This window comes from Entelurus aequoreus, linkage group LG11, assembly GCF_033978785.1.
Source record: "Entelurus aequoreus isolate RoL-2023_Sb linkage group LG11, RoL_Eaeq_v1.1, whole genome shotgun sequence".
NCBI lineage: Eukaryota > Metazoa > Chordata > Actinopteri > Syngnathiformes > Syngnathidae > Entelurus > Entelurus aequoreus.
The window spans coordinates 29,411,837-29,424,006 of NC_084741.1; the positions used below are offsets into that span (position 1 = coordinate 29,411,837).

The following is a 12,170-nucleotide window of genomic DNA, read 5'->3' on the forward strand; positions in this document are numbered from 1 at the left end:
AAAACGGCAGCTGGTAGGTGAGTAAAACAATATTTAATTACACAAACTTGTGCAGCTAGGAAGTGCACAAAATAGCAAAAGCAACAAAGAGAGCTCAAGCACACTAGCAGAGGTTGCGGGAAGCCACTACTCAAAGATTAGTCTTCGGAGAACAACGGAAGAAGCAATGATCCAGCCCTGTCCTTCATATGAGCCTAATTGGCAACCAGGAATAGGTGTGTGCCGGTTGCCAATCACGGATGGATGTGGGAGCCAGTGCTCAATGGCAAGGCAGAGGAAGTGACATTACAAAATAAGAGCACCAGGTAGGAACTTAAACACCACACACGTGAAAAAAGAACACAAGTCCAAACAATAAAAAGAGTGTGACAATAAAATCTGCACAATTTTACAGTAGAGTAATGAAATTGCGAGCTTTCTGCACAATTTCAGCAACATTTGCTAACTGATTTTCAAAATGTGGTGATGCTGGGATAACTGTTATGTTCCCTGTTCTGTAACCCAGGATGCAGAGCAAGGAAGGCGATGTACAGTAGGCTGACCATACGTCCTCTTTTCCACGGACATGTCCTCTTTTGCGGGGATGTCCGGGCGGGGTTTCTTAAATGCCTCAAATGTCCGGCATTTTGAGTTAGGGTTGCGTGTATTTTCAATGTACGTCCAGAGTTAAGAAGGGGTTAAACAAAACAAAGTGTGGAGGCGTGCGTGTAACACGGGTGGGAAATAAGCCGTATTTCCTCTCATGGCATCCCCTCATATTACCTGCGCCGTTTCCACGTTTAATCTCACGAGTTTAACACACGCGCTCACTTGACCCGCTGCAGCCTATCGCGCTCTATATGATCCACCGTCCCAAGATGGCTGCCAGGTGCGGTGGCTAAGCTTGGGGACATCTGAAGCCGGTATGTTTTAAAGTTGTCGTTTGCCTGCATATCGTAAAAAAAAACATCCAACATTTTACAACTAATTGTAAACTTATAGGTGCCGACCATCAGGGCCGAGTTGCGACGAGAGAGTTATTAAACCGAGTTGGTAAGTGAATATGTTTGCTAATAGTAGCTGCTAGCCGTACCCATGTATTGTCTATGGGCGGTTAGCATCGGCTTTTAATCCCGTTTCCTCCAATGTTTCTGATCCCATTGAATTTATATTTATTTTGAGTCTTTATTTTGGGTACTTACATATGGTGACTGAGTGTTGTGGCCTTTTAAGGCCATCTGCACTTTTTATGCTACGGTAAAGACAATGAATGAACACTGTTACACCCGATGACGTCACTGTTATTGTTAATGTTACACCCGTCATAGTGACGTGACTGTTATTTTCTATTGTTTAATATTGTTAATGTTACACCCGTCATAGTGACGTCACTGTTATTTTCTATTGTTTAATATTGTTCATGTTGCACCCGTCATAGTGACAACACTGTGTACTGTCGTGTTTGTTATTTTGTACATACATGGGATTGTTTAATATTGTTAATGTTAGCAGTATTATTGCTAATAATGATAATAATAAGTGTAGCTTATTTATTGAAGGTCGAACAACATTAAGTCTAATGTTGATGTTTATTTGCGCACATTGATTGAACTCCGGGTCCTGTGTAGGCCAGGTCCCTAAGTCTTGGATGGCGAGCTGTAGATAGGCCTTGAGCCCGAGCCCAAGGATCTCCACCTCTCAACCCCTGAACTCCTCCTGCTCTGGTCGGGCCGGTAGGCGGCTTATAGCCGAACCCCTTGCCTCGCATCTCATTACTCTGCAGCCCTTTGCACTACCTCATACACACCCTGCCCATAAACTGAACTGTCACTACAAACTGCCATATCCACAACCCAAACCCGTGTGGCCGTATAAACTGTGAGTGCGCATATGGACTGCGACAAGTCTCATATGACTCCTATGAACTTGAAGAACTTTTGATACCACCTTGTATGAATTACCTGAACTCTTAATCAATGAACTAAACCAACATTGTTTGTTGAGATTCCTTTGTTTTTTTCTTTTGTTTTGAATGGCCATTCCTATCAATGTCTGTCCACTATTTGTTGCACTGTACATATTTAAATAACACCAGTATCATTTAAAGCATTTAATTGTCTGTCCTACGCTCTCCGAGTCGTAATCTAGACTTCTGATTAGCCCAATATTGAGAAAGTGGGACCCCACAATTTTACTGTGGTACCCCATTTTTATTACTTGATGGGGTCCCTGGGACCCCATTTTGAAAATTCCTAGCGCCAACACTGCTGTCAACAGAGGAGAAAAATGCTTTATTTAAATAAATATATTATTTATAAAGCAAGTTCGAGTATCATTGGCAAATTTTCACCTAGTCCCCGCCTTGGCACACATATATGTCCTCTTTTTGGGATTTCAGAATATGGTCAGCCTAATGTACAGGCAAGAAGTATGTTTAATTAGAAAAAACGCAGATAGTTCAAAACAAATTTAGTGCATGGGAGTGCACAGACGACAAGGACGTGTTTAGGTTCAAATCACATTGATCCAGCACTGGCAATGTTATGTTCCGGTGTAGCAGGGGAACTTCTCACAATTGTGTTGGTCCTGACTCCAGAATGTAGGGATGGCAGGCGATGTGCAGGTAAGATGATTAGACAGGAGAAGCGGTGGGAAAAGGAGGCAAACACGTAATAGGAACACAAATAACAGGGCTCAACAAGAAAATAAACAACATACCAGAAACTAATAATTGTCATCAGAGATCGTGACAGGCAAGGAGCAACAGGTGAATCTAAATAGGCTAGATCAAGGAGAGGAAAACAGATGTGCTGACAGGAAACAGAACAGAAAGTGAAAGTGCAGCAAAACAAGAAGGAAGTAGCAGTAAAGGAAATTATACAAAACACAAGAAAATAGCTAACAAAGTCAAAGCTGTCATGTGGGATCATGACAAAAACGTTATATTGGTGTTTGCTAGATGTCTTTAAGGCAATAGTCGTGCACACATCAACACATTTCATTTAGTATAATGACTTGCTTGTGGTGTGATGTTGATATCCAGAATGGTGGAGTTTGTGAATGCACTTTGCCGATTGTGTGATTGCTGCATAATGATAACGTGTGGAAAAATGGATGGATTGATGTTGCTGGTGTGTAGAGTGTCATGTGCCCTAGGAACCGAGCACTGTTGTTAAGGTCAACAGCACCGTTTCAGACAAGCGTCAGACTCGAGTGTGCCTTCGTTGTGACGCTACTTTATTTGACATATTTCAACATTATCTACTTCGTTTTTTGGTCTGATTACCACCATTTCCATTTGCACTGGTGCCACTGTGGCACTGTACTTATCCCCACTCTAAATAGGTCAGCACACAGCCTTGATGTGTACATTTTCGGTACCAGTAATTATTTTGATACTTTTCGGTACTTTCCAATACTTTTCTAAATAAAGGAGACCACAAAAAATTACATTATTGGCTTTATTTTAACAAACAATCTTACGGTACATTAAACATATGTTTCTTTTTGCAAGTTTGTCCTTAAATAAAATAGTGAACATACAAGACAACTTGTCTTTTAGTAGTAAGTAAACAAACAAAGACTCCTAATTTAGTCTGCTGACATATGCAGTAACATATTGTGTCATTTTCCATTCTACTATTTTGCCAAAATTATGGTAAAAAAATCATTATTAATGTACTTGTTCATTTACTGTTAATAACTGATTACTTTCTCTTTCAACATGTTCTATCTACACTTCTGTTTAAATGTAATAATCATTTATACTGCTTTGTCTGGATGCTTAACATTAGTTTTGGATGATACCACAAATTTGGGTATCAATCCGATACCAAGTCGTTACAGGATCATACATTGGTCATATTCAAAGTCCTCATGTGTCCAAGGACAAATTCCCTGAGTTTATAAACATAGTATAAATTTTAAAAAAATTAAAGAAGATGTCATGATGCCAAATAATATCGACATAATCACAGTAAAATCGACTAGATACGTTCCTGTACTTGGTATCATTACAGTGGATGTCAGGTGTAGATCCACCAATAGCGTTTGTTTACATTTTGACGCCGGTGAGCTACGGTGTGTAGTGAAGCATGTTTAGCTATTCCTCGTCCTGCAGGGATGATACTTGTAAAAAACGTACTTTATTAGTTGCCATGGAGGCGAGGATTAGTGATTCAGAAATAGCTAAAACACTGCTGACTGCGACTGGACTTTGGCTAGCTAGCCATGTCTTAAAGCACCTCTTCCTGAGGGCGTTTCAGTGTTATAACTTCACCTTTATCGTTACTTTTTAAGCCAAAATGCGTCTGTTCTCTCTTTTCTGTCTACACATTGGGTCTGCTTGTAAGTACTCCGTGATTGTGCACTGCCGAACATGCTCGTCTGCTTGTAAACCAGCAATGTCACGACGTGACGACGGGGGTTCGGGACTGGTACGTTTCAGAGGTGGTCTAGTACCGAATATGATTCATTAGTATCGTGGTACGATACTAATACCAGTATAACATACAACCGTAGTACATTGTTTTCTGTAATTATTCTCTATAAAATGTGTGTTCATATTTTTGGGTGTCTGGAACAGATTAATTAGATTTACAATATTTGATACGGGAACAATTGCTTTGACTTTTGTACGATTTGGTCTCAATCTGACCTTTTGGAAAACTGAGTAGCTACTGTATTTGTTCGCATGAACTTTTTTTGTGCCTGCTTCAGATATCACAACACGAGGAGTTATCATGAGAGCTCTGCGGATCTGACACGACATGTTGGGGTGGAAGTTTGTTGTGTCTGCCGAGAATTGAAGCGCGGCAAGAGAGAAAAATGTCGGCTGCAAAACACTACAACAGATGACGATCCGGGGAGAGCGAGGCGAGAGCAACAGATTGGAGACAAACAAAACAAGCAGAAGCAGTCATGGAAGCAGCTGATGGAGAGGAAGACACCCCTGAGAGGTGGAAAACGCAGAGGACTAATTTTAAATAGGATTTAACTCCAGTTTGATACTTTGCTAGTGGAAGGGAAGGATTGTATTGTTTGATTTGTGTTAAACAAGCAAGAACAGCAACAACTAGCTTATGTTAACAGTAGCAGTTTAACAGAACATATATTTTCCTTAAAAAATGGTGAATTTTTTTTTCACAATTACATATTCTATTGAATAAATAATTGCTCGTCAGCCCGAGGAATTTGATTGGCATTCATGGCTGAAGACGCGTGCACATTAATGTTGTCCCGATACCAATATTTTGGTACCGGTACCGGTACCAGTACTAAAATTATTTCGATAATTTTCGGTACTTTTCAATACTTTTCTATATAAAGGGGACCACAAAAAATTGCATTATTCGCTTTATTTTAACAACACATCTTAGGGTACATTGAAAATATGTTTCTTATTGCAAGTTTGTCCTTAAATAAAATAGTGAACATACAAGACAACTTGTCTTTTAGTAGTAAGTAAACAAACACAGACTCCTAATTAGTCTGCTGACGTAGGCAGAAACATATTGTGTAATTTTCCATTCTATTATTTTGTCAACATTACTAAGGACAAGTGGTAGAAAATTAATTATTAATCCAATTGTTCATTTAATGTTAATATCTGCTTACTTTCTCTTTTAACATGTTCTATCTACACTTCTGTTAAAATGTAATAATCACTTATTTTTCTGTTGTTTGATACTTTACATTAGTTTTGGATGATACCACAAATGTGGGTATCAATCCGATACCAAGTAGTTACACTGCAAAAACTGAAATCTAAGTAAGATTAAATATCTCAAATAAGGGTGATATTTGCTTATGTTCTGTCTGATAAGATAATTCTTCTCACTAGCAGATTTTATGTTAGAGTGTTTTACTTGTCTTAAGGGTTTTGGTCCTAAATGATCTCAGTAAGATATTACAGCTTGTTGCTCAGATTTTATGACCTATATTGTGTAAAACATGCTTGAAACTAGAATATCAACTGTTGCAAAGCTGTGTCATCAACACTCACAAGTATAAAAATCATGATGCCGAGCGCATTGTCACGACCAGGGCGCATTCCAATGCGTCCTCATCTGTGCCTCATGGCGAGCGCACCGCGGGCCACGCCCACATGCGCTCTCTCATCCTTGCGCCCTGCTTGTCTCACCTTGGGACACGCCCACGGCCGCGGCGCACTTCCAGGGACGCGCCGTGCGCGTCTCCGCTCTGCAGCAGTACCAGCTGCAATCATTCACTGATAATCGGCGCACCTGTCGGTAATGAGGACGCTGCCTTCATAAACCTGCTGAACCGGCCATCAGGCGCCGGAATATAGTCTACTGTACAGTAAGCGATCATCTCCTGCTTTGTGTATCTTGCTCGCTCAGTGTTTTCCCTTCCGTGTTTCATTGTCGTGTCATCCTACCGCAGACCTCCGTTCCCGTGTTTTGACGTTGCTGTGTGTCTCGTAGTGATGGGTTGATGAGGCCTCATGAAGCGTTTCGACACATTGCAAAACTGTATTGATACTGTGTCGATACTGTGTCACTAAATACTGACATCTGCTGGACATTAAAAATCCCTACAGGCAACTTATGGACCGACTCAACTGACACTGATATTATGACCTAGTATATACAATAATATAAACCAAGTCATTGTATTTCATTTAGGATTATTTCATATCTTCATTTAAATAAAAATATATTTTTTAGATACAGTCAAATAATGTGAACATGTATCATGACTAGGATGGTAGAAGGTGGGGATTGAACCCCAGTAACCAATTGCTGGCACAGCCACGCTACCAACTTCGCCACGCCGTCATTCCTGTACCTTCTCTAGTAACAGTAGTGATGGGTCCACACAGATGCATCGGCGCATGCGTCGAGCTCATAGAGCGAAACCCTGTGTCGGTGCGCGTACCGCTTTTAGAAAGTCACGTGACCGATCATGAGCTGCTTTGGTCACGTGACCGATACGCGAACTGTATCGCACTGACGCCTCCTCTGTGCCCTGTGAGCAACCTTCCCTCTAAGGTGCACGCCTGCGCAATTGCGCAGTGCTCAAGCGTCCTCCGCGCACACCGTGCGCCGCACAGCAATATATGCCGCGCACCAAATCAAACCCATCTGAATTCTAAACAAAATAAACACATTTATTCTGTGTAATTTTGAAATGCAACTTTGAGTGACAGTGACAACAAGCGGCCCTAACGGTGTTCGTCAACAACACGCATTGCGCCGCTTCCTAATAAACACAGTTTGGCGCGCAGGCGTCAGTGCGATACAGTTCATGAGCGGTCACGTGACCAGAACAGCTCATGAGCGGTCACGTGACCAAAACAGCTCGTGTTCGGTCACGTGACTTTCTAAAAGCGATACGCGCACCGACACAGGGTATCGCTCTATGAGCTCGACGCATGCGCCGATGCATCGGTGTTGCCGGACCCATCACTAGTGTCTCGTCATTCCTCGTCGTTCCCCTGCTTCTTGGACTGCCCCCTTGGATCTCGACCTCCCGCTTGGACACGGATTCCCCTCTTACCCTGGACTTCCTCATCTCTCGTTCAACACATGGTAACACACACTTTAGCTAACTACACACATAGCCTAACACCACATACACTTTTGGATCTAGTTCACACTCCACTCTATTGTTTATTTGTATAGTTTGATTATTATATATATATATATATATATATATATATATATATATATATATATATATATATATATATATATATATATATATAGTTAATATATATAATAAATAATTGTTCACACTGCCATCTAGTGTCTGTCGCCGTCACCTCCCCTTAGTCCAACCATAACAGTATATTCCGGCCAATTGATTAGGGACCTGACGGCACAGTTCCTTTGCCCCGCCCCCAGTGACTTTAGCCCCGCTCCCTAGTGACATAAAAGAAGACAAGAGAGAAAAAAGAGAAACTTTTTTTCTTTTTTTCTTTTTGCCCTCTCAGGATGTCTTTTTCTTTTACCTCCACCCTGGACAATTTTTTCTAGCCCTCCTCAACACTCCTTCAAAGGACTGTTTAACTTTAACACAGGGAAGGAGGAATTTACCCGCCGCCTGGCCACCCACCTCCCACCCTTAGTGACTGTTGCACCGTCACCCAGCTAGCCTCCGAGCTAGCACCCGTCACCCAGCTAGCCTCCGAGCTAGCACCCGTCACCCAGCTAGCACCCGTCACCCAGCTAGCACCCATCACCAGCTAGCCTCCGAGCTAGCACCCGTCACCCAGCTAGCCTCCGAGCTAGCACCCGTCACCCAGCTAGCCTCCGAGCTAGCACCCGTCACCCAGCTAGCACCCGTCACCCAGCTAGCCTCCGAGATAGCACCCGTCACCCAGCTAGCCTCCGAGCTAGCACCTGTCACCCAGCTAGCACCCATCACCCAGCTAGCCTCCGAGCTAGCACCCATCACCGAGCTAGCCTCCGAGCTAGCACCCGTCACCCAGCTAGCACCCGTCACCCAGCTAGCCTCCGAGCTAGCACCCGTCACCCAGCTAGCCTCCGAGCAAGCACCCGTCACCAAGCCAGCCCCCTTGTCTCCACCAGCTCCCAGGCTTTCCCCCCGTGTCTCCGCCTCGGCCGGCAGCGCCGACCTCTCCGCCTCGGCCTGCAGCGCCGACCTCTCCGCCTCGGCCTGCTCCTCAGCTGCCCTCCTCGTCTCCGGCTCTGATGACGTCTGCTTTCCACGCCTCCGATGACATCATCCTCCTTGACTCTGGCTCCGACGACATCATCCTCCTCGACTCTGGCTCCAAGGTCTTCATCCTACTCGTCTTTGGCGGGCCTTTCCACAGCGCCGCCAGCTCCCTTGTCTCCTGCATCGTCGCTACCACGACCTCCGGCTGGCCGGCCGCAAGGGCAGCATACAGGCGCCCGCACACGGCGCCCTCTGTGGCCAGGGCAGGGACACTTTCTGCGCAACAGCAACGCCCAAGACATGGATATATTTCCCGTAGGCTGCTGTGGTTCTGGCCCCACTCACGTCCGCCCTCCCGACGTCCAAGAATGTGGCTGTTCCTTGGTCGTCCACCTCGCAGGCAGCTGCGGCGGTCTACTCGCCGCCGCCACCAGACTCGTCCCCAGTGGATTCGGGGACACTTGGGCCGGCGACCCACCACCAGTTCGCCCCTCCACCCTCCCTTGACTCTTGTTCTTGTTTTTTGGGGGGTTCGACTTCTAGGACATCTGAAGCTGTCCATAGGGGGGGGGGGGATACTGTCACGGCCAGGGCGCATTCCAATGCGTCCTCATCTGTGCCTCATGGCGAGCGCACCGCGGGCCACGCCACATGCGCTCTCTCATCCTTGCGCCCTGCTTGTCTCACCTTGGGACACGCCCACGGCTGCGGCGCACTTCTAGGGACGCGCCGTGCGCGTCTCCGCTCTGCAGCAGCCACCAGCTGCAATCATTCACTGACAATCGGCGCACCTGTCGGTAATGAGGACGCTGCCTTCATAAGCCTGCTAAACCGGCCATCAGGCGCCGGAATATAGTCTACTGTACAGTAAGCGATCATCTCCTGCTTTATGTATCTTGCTCGCTCAGTGTTTTCCCTTCCGTGTTTCATTGTCGTGTCATCCTACCGCAGACCTCCGTTCCCGTGTTTTGACGTTGCTGTGTGTCTCGTCATTCTCGTCGTTCCCCTGCTTCTTGGACTGCCCCCTTGGATCTCGACCTCCCGCTTGGACACGATTCCCCTCTTACCCTGGACTTCCTCATCTCTCGTTCAACACATGGTAACACACACTTCAGCTAACTACACACATAGCCTAAACACCACATACACTTTTGGATCTAGTTTACACTCCACTCTATTGTTTATTTGTATAGTTTGATTACTATATATATATATATATATATATATATATATATATATATATATATATATATATATATATATATATATATATATAGTTAATATATATAATAAATCATTGTTCACACTGCCATCTAGTGTCTGTCACCGTCACCTCTCCTTAGTCCAACCATAACACGCATATCATTATGTCAAGATAATGACACTAGCATTTCAATCAATCAATCATCCATCCATCCATCCATCTTCTTCCGCTTATCCGAGGTCGGGTCGCAGGGGCAGCAGCCTAAGCAGGGAAGCCCAGACTTCCCTCTCCCCAGCCACTTCGTCTAGCTCTTCCCGGGGGATCCCGAGGCGTTCCCAGGCCAGCCGGGAGACATAGTCTTCCCAACGTGTCCTGGGTCTTCCCCGTGGCCTCCTACCGGTCGGACGTGCTCTAAACACCTCCCTAGGGAGGCGTTCGGGTGGCATCCTGACCAGATGCCCGAACCACCTCATCTGGCTCCTCTCGATGTGGAGGAGCAGTGGCTTTACTTTGAGCTCCTCCCGGATGACAGAGCTTCTCACCCTATCTCTAAGGGAGAGACCCGCCACCCGGCGGAGGAAACTCATTTCGGCCGCTTGTACCCGTGATCTTGTCCTTTCGGTCATAACCCAAAGCTCATGACCATAGGTGAGGATGGGAATGTAGATCGACCGGTAAATTGAGAGCTTTGCCTTGCGGCTCAGCTCCTTCTTCACCACAACGGACCGATACAGCGCCCGCATTACTGAAGACGCCGCACCGATCCGCCTGTCGATCTCACGAACCACTCTTCCCTCACTCGTGAACAAGACTCCGAGGTACTTGAACTCCTCCACTTGGGGCAAGATCTCCTCCCCAACCCGGAGATGGCACTCCACCCTTTTCTGGGCAAGAACCATGGACTCGGACTTGGAGGTGCTGATTCTCATCCCAGTCGCTTCACACTCGGCTGCGAACCGATCCAGTGAGAGCTGAAGATCCTGGCCAGATGAAGCCATCAGGACCACATCATCTGCAAAAAGCAGAGACCTAATCCCGCAGCCACCAAACCGGATCCCCTCAACGCCTTGACTGCGCCTAGAAATTCTGTCCATAAAAGCTATGAACAGAATCGGTGACAAAGGGCAGCCTTGGCGGAGTCCAACCCTCACTGGAAACGTGTCCGACTTACTGCCGGCAATGCGGACCAAGCTCTGACACTGATCATACAGGGAGCGGACCGCCACAATCAGACAGTCCGATACCCCATACTCTCTGAGCACTCCCCACAGGACTTCCCGAGGGACACGGTCGAATGCCTTTTCCAAGTCCACAAAGCACATGTAGACTGGTTGGGCAAACTCCCATGCACCCTCAAGGACCCTGCCGAGAGTATAGAGCTGGTCCACAGTTCCACGACCAGGACGAAAACCACACTGTTCCTCCTGAATCCGAGGTTCGACTATCCGGCGTAGCCTCCTCTCCAGTACACCTGAATAGACCTTACCGGGAAGGCTGAGGAGTGTGATCCCCCGATAGTTAGAACACACCCTCCGGTTCCCCTTTTTAAAGAGAGGAACCACCACCCCGGTCTGCCAATCCAGAGGTACCGCCCCCGATGTCCACGCGATGCTGCAGAGTCTTGTCAACCAAGACAGCCCCACAGCATCCAGAGCCTTAAGGAACTACGGGCGGATCTCATCCACCCCCGGGGCCCTGCCACCGAGGAGCTTTTTAACTACCTCAGCAACCTCAGCCCCAGAAATAGGAGAGCCCACCACAGATTCCCCAGGCACTGCTTCCTCATAGGAAGACGTGTTGGTGGGATTGAGGAGGTCTTCGAAATATCCCCTCCACCGATCCACAACATCCGCAGTCGAGGTCAGCAGAACACCATCCTCACTATACACGGTGTTGATAGTGCACTGCTTCCCCTTCCTGAGGCGGCGGATGGTGGTCCAGAATCGCTTCGAAGCCGTCCGGAAGTCGTTTTCCATGGCTTCCCCGAACTCCTCCCATGTCCAAGTTTTTGCCTCCGCGACCGCTGAAGCCGCACACCGCTTGGCCTGTCGGTACCTGTCCGCTGCCTCAGGAGTCCTATGAGCCAAAAGAACCAGATAGGACTCCTTATTCAGCTTGACGGCATCCCTCACCGCCGGTGTCCACCAACGGGTTCTAGGATTACCGCCACGACAGGCACCAACTACTTTGCGGCCACAGCTCCAATCAGCCGCCTCGACAATAGAGGTGCGGAACATGGTCCACTCGGACTCAATGTCCAGCACCTCCCTCGCGACATGTTCAAAGTTCTTCCGGAGGTGGGAATTGAAACTCTCTCTGACAGGAGACTCTGCCAGACGTT

The 12,170-nt window shown here is 46.5% G+C and overlaps 1 long non-coding RNA gene across 1 annotated transcript; it reads left to right on the forward strand.

Annotated features, from left to right (window-relative positions):
• The first annotated feature begins 853 nt into the window (after window positions 1-853).
• Window positions 854-5,049, forward strand: LOC133660620 (uncharacterized). Its single transcript, XR_009827848.1, has 3 exons — window positions 854-902; window positions 982-1,032; window positions 4,699-5,049. It is a non-coding gene; the product is annotated as an uncharacterized LOC133660620 (long non-coding RNA).
• Window positions 5,050-12,170: the final 7,121 nt, after the last annotated feature.